Here is a 4,829-nt window from a genome sequence, read left to right as displayed (position 1 = left end):
TTGTTTTGTTTTTCGAGACAGGGTTTCACCTTGTCACCCAGGCTAGAGTGCAGTGATGAAATCATGGCTCACTGCAGCCTCCACCTTCCAGGTTCAAGCCATCCTCCTGCCTCAGCCTCCTGAGTAACTGAGACTACAGGCACATACCACCACGACCGACTACTTTTTGTAATTTTTTGTAGAGATGGGGGTCTCACTATGTTGTCCGGGCTGGTCTGGAACTCCTGGGCTCAAGCGATCCTCCTGCTTTGACCTCCCAACGTGCTGGGATTACAGGCATGAGCCACTGTGCCCAGCTGGCCTTAATGTTTTTTATGTTTGTAGAGACGGGGAATGGGGGAAGGGAGGTTTCGCTACGTTGCCCAGACTGGTCTTGAACTCCTGGCCCACAGAGATCCTCCCTCCGGGCCTCCCAAAGCGCGGGGATTGCAGGTGCGGACGGGGCCAGCGGACCCCCGGGCGGGAGAGGAGGGCGTGCCCGCGGGGGAGGGAGGGGGCGTGGCCCCAGGGGGGCGGGGCGGCGTGACGCGCGCGCCGCGGATCCCGGAAGCGGTGTCAGATGCTGGGGAGCCGGGCGGGCGGGCGCGGTGGCGGCGGGCGGCAGGGGGGGACTTGTTGTTCTTCGTGAAGTCGGAGCCCGAGCGCCAGGCGGCGGCGGCGGCCGAGGGGAGCGCGAGAGTGAGCGCCGGCGCGAGGACAGCGCGTGCCCGCGAGGAGCCGCCGCGCGCCCGCGCCCCCCGCGCGACGCCAGGTGAGAGGCGGTGGAGCAGCGGGGACCGGGCCGCGGCGGGGACGGGGACCAGGACGCGGGGCCGGGGCCACTTGGCCGCTGAGTCACGGCCGCCCGGGGGCGCGGGCCGAGGGTGGCGGGGTTGGGTGCGCGGGGCCCGAGATCCCCATGCGGCCCCCGACGCGGCCCGCGCACCTGCCCAGGTGGGTCCCGCCCCGCGGGCCCAGGGGGCTTCCCGGGGACGCGAGGCTCTCCGCCCTGCACGTGCCGCCCGGGCCATGCTTGCTGAGCCGGGGGTCCGGGGCGTTTACCCCAGACCTGGGGGCACGGGGGTCCACGCGGGTCGGCGGCGCGCATTGTGCCCGCGCCTTCACACCTGCCGGGGGCGGGGCGGGCGCCACGTGCGGGCGGCGCTGGGAGGGCGCGGGCGCGTGGATTACCCGTGCCTTCCGCCCCAGCGTGGCTTCCGCGTGCGGCCCCGGCCTGCCCCCCCTCGCTTCCTCCCGGTGACGGGCGGCGCTGCGGCCCAATGGTGGGGCCCACGCGTGCCCGTGGACGGGGTGGGGGTAACCGGGTCTCCCCAAAGGCAGGATCCTGGGACTGGTGTTGCTCTCAGCCGCCCACTTGCCAGGGTTGCTGGAAGGAAGGCTGTGGGGAGGCAGGAGGGGAGCAGGTGACAGGGGCCCCAAGGCGCGTGTCCCTTTGCTCACGTGGGGCAGGGGCTCAGGCCTCTTCCCGCTCCCACTGCGTGGGTTCTTCTGTGCCTCTGTCAAGTTCAGGAAACTGGGTTATGTGCCCGTGACTGTGTGTGTGTGTGTGTGTCTGTGTCCATGTGTCTGTGTTTGCACAGCCTCAAGATCCTGGGGGGGTGGGACGAGGCGCCGCGGAGAAACCCAGAAAGCCAGGACCCTGCCTGGCCTTGGCCCTTGGCCTGGGTCCCCCTGGGGCACAGCAGTGGCCCTGTGCTGCATTCTCACCCTCACCCGTGTGTGTCCATGTTCGCGGGGCCTCCTGTGTCCCTCTCCCCGTGTCCCGCGTCCCTGAGCATGCTGTTTCTTGCTTCTTAAGCGGCTCTTGTAGCTGAGGCAAAAACCAGATCCACTCACCATTCATTCACCAGGTGACCCACAGGCAGCCAGCCACTCTCTGGCCAGGTGCCTGGCCTTGGGAAGATCCTGGGACTCAAAATGCGCCCCCACCGCCGGACACCGTGGGCTAGGGGATATCTGTGTGGTTCGGCTCCGGCACTGCCCTTCCCACCCCTCTGATTCTCCAGGGTGGGCTGCCAGGTCTCTACTGGCACTGAGGTTTCACTGTCACAGTGTGTTGTTGTCAGGGGGTCTCCAACACGGAGTGGGGTGCCCTGTGCAGCTTCTCCAAGCCCAGTGTCTTCAGGGACGTGGGGTATTGAAAGAGCTGTAGGCGGGGTCTGGAGAACATAGGTGGGCTGTACAGGTGTCTGGGACACACCTATACCCTATTTGGGCGTCCAGTGCCATTTATGAGAACATCTCCCCTTCTTAGGTAACCCAGTAGGAATGTCTGAGTTTGACCTTGGGAGAGGGAGTCTGCTTTTTAAAACTAGACCTCTCATTATTCCAAAATAAGACATTTACTAAAGCAGAAAAACAAACCAGGCTTCTCCTGCTTTTTATCCTTGAACTGAGCCAGGGCTCTGAGGGGCTGGTTCCCTGCAGCGTTGATTCCCCAGGTGCTGGTAAACCCAGGAGCCAGCGTTTACCAAGGGTTGGGGCTGTCGGGGCGCCAGCCTTTGTGTGCACCCGGGAGGCCGCTGTTAAGTGAGACCGTCTTCCGGGCCACTCCGCTGTCTACAAGGCGTGCGCTTTCACCCACGGGGCTCGGCGATGGCTGCGTTTGTTTACAGTCTCCGGCAAAGCTGTTTGCCACCCAGACCGAGAAGAAGTTGTGCCTGTTCCTGTCCCAGCTGTTTCTGAGTCTAAAGGTTTCTGGAGTGGACTTTCTGGGTTTCGGGTCCAGTCCACACGGGAAATGGAAATCTAGCCAGCTGGGAGAAGGCTCCGTGTGGCTGCCTCTCAACAGTAAACAGTGACTCACCGCTCCGTCCCCACCCTCCCTGCTCTCCGCGAATGGAAGATGCCTTTCCCCGCTATTTATTTTTGCTTTTTATAAGTCACAGACTCGTCATGTTTCCGCTTTCCTACAGTTTCAGGAAACTGGGGAGTGTCGTCTTAAAATCATAGAGTTTTAGAGCAGGTACAAATGAACCTGAGCGGTCACACGCCCCGCCCTGACCGGCCGCTGTAGATGAGGAAACCCAGGCCGTGACGTCTGCTGGCCTGTCCCGAGGGCTGGTGGGGTCTGGTGTAGAACCTGCCTGCTTCTCCGCACCGCGCGTCGGGCGTCCTGGGGAAGGTATTGGGGTGGAGACTGCCCTCTCCCTGCCCTCCTGTACGGGGCCGGTTCATTGCGTACAGCGGGGGGCTTGTGTGGGGTGTAGGGAAGACATGCTCCTTGCTTGCAAGGAGCTCACCACACCACGGGGAGGCCCCCTGTCCCCAGAAGGATCTAGAACCAGGCCTTGGTAGAGGGTGCTTGCCTACACGAGGAGGAGGGCAGTGGGGACTGTTTCTGGAAGAAGCAGGGCTTGAGGGGGACAGGGGGCCACCTGCTCTCTGCAGATAGGGGTGATCAGAAACCTGAAACGGCGTTGGGGTGAGGGGGTCGGGGTTTGGGAGGAACCCCAAGACTTTTGACTGCCTGTGGGGCTGCGTGGAGGGCACCAGGATCAGGGTGAGGGCATCCCATTTGGCAAAGCTGTGGTCCACACAGGAGAAGCTGGAGGCCAGAGCCTAGGCAGGTGCTGTGGGTTCGGGCGGGAGATACTTGAGGGCTGGGATCAAGCCCGTTTGGAGCGTGGACAAGGAAAAGAGAGAGAGGTGGGGGCAACTCCGATGAGTGATGCGGTTGGGGGCTGGGGGGCGTCTGGGCCCCCCGGAATGCCCCTGGTTGGACTTGGAGGCTGGGAGCTGATTAAAGTCCCAGGGTGGCCGGGGAGAACAGGATGCTGACGAGGAGCTGGAAGCCAAGGACAGGGGGATGGTGTGGTGGGAGCCAGGGCAGGGACTGGAGGGGGTGTGGTGTGTTCTGCAGTTTGCTCTCTGCTGCTGCAGCTGCCTGAGTCACCTCTGGATGTAGCGGAATGACACAGCTTCCTCAGGCTGCAAATGCAAGGTGACCAGACGTCCTCCAAGCCAGGCTGACAGTCGTGGCTTGCTGGAGGGCAGCCAGCCAGGGCCAGGCTGCCGGCTGATACGGGCTGGGCTGGGGGGTGCCAAGTGGGGTGCCTCCCACATTTCCCGTGTCCGGGACAGCCGGACAGTGGGGGCCCTCATCTTCAGTAGGAAGGGTGTCTGGCTGGTCTCTGGGACCAGCCGGGCTGCAATTAGTCGGTTGACACCTGTTTGACAGGTGCCCACTGGGTACCAGTGCCACAGTGGCCCCACCTACCCTTGTGGCCCACTGTGGAGTATGCCTGGCTTGGGGTCTCTGGCAGAAAGGTTCCTGGGAGAGGCAGGTACACCCTGGGCGGCCTCTGGTTTTGTGGATTGCACCTGTCGTGGGAGTCACTGGTGAGGGCGGGCGGGAGGGCGCTTGCTGCTGTGCTGCTGGATCTCTAAACCCGAGTCTCGCACAGAACTGCCGTCCTCCGTTCCTGGTCTTCCCCCACCCCTCTTCCCTCTCCCGCATCCCACATCCTCAGAGACCCGCGGAGAATAGAAGTGGAAAGGCCACTCTGTCTCAGTCAGACTGGCTGGGTGGCCGAGGGGGTGGGGCGTGGAGTCTGCATTGTCATTCACCCCTTGGGAAAGAACAAGTGACCCATCCAGGGCCCCCATGCTGGCCTCGGAGAGTGAGCAGCGGCCCTGATGCGTCCTCTCATCTGGGAAGAATCAGAGCCCTGAAGCTGAAATCCCCGTTTCTCCACGGGCATCCACAGCTGGGACTGTTCAGAGGGGTCATCCAGCCATCAGCTGTTCAACTCATTTCTGCACTCTCTCTCTCTGTCTCTTTTTTTTTTTTTTTAAGAGACAGGGTCTTGCTCTGTCACTCAGGCTGT

General features: G+C 62.9%; 1 protein-coding gene and 1 pseudogene across 2 annotated transcripts in view; one reads left to right on the top strand and one right to left on the bottom strand.

The window, feature by feature from the left end:
• Positions 1–548: 548 nt before the first annotated feature.
• The window catches only part of MAFK (MAF bZIP transcription factor K), a 17,116-nt gene continuing 12,835 nt past the window's right edge, over positions 549–4,829 (top strand). For both annotated transcript variants that reach the window (XM_023188485.2, XM_023188486.2), the window contains exon 1: positions 549–751. The gene's annotated coding sequence lies outside the window, so the exon portion shown is untranslated. The remainder of the gene's footprint in view (positions 752–4,829) is intronic.
• On the bottom strand, positions 3,892–4,608 carry LOC111523691 (annotated as a pseudogene).

Source organism: Piliocolobus tephrosceles, chromosome 8 (genome assembly GCF_002776525.5).
Source record: "Piliocolobus tephrosceles isolate RC106 chromosome 8, ASM277652v3, whole genome shotgun sequence".
NCBI lineage: Eukaryota > Metazoa > Chordata > Mammalia > Primates > Cercopithecidae > Piliocolobus > Piliocolobus tephrosceles.
This window is presented reverse-complemented; position numbering and strand designations above follow the sequence as displayed.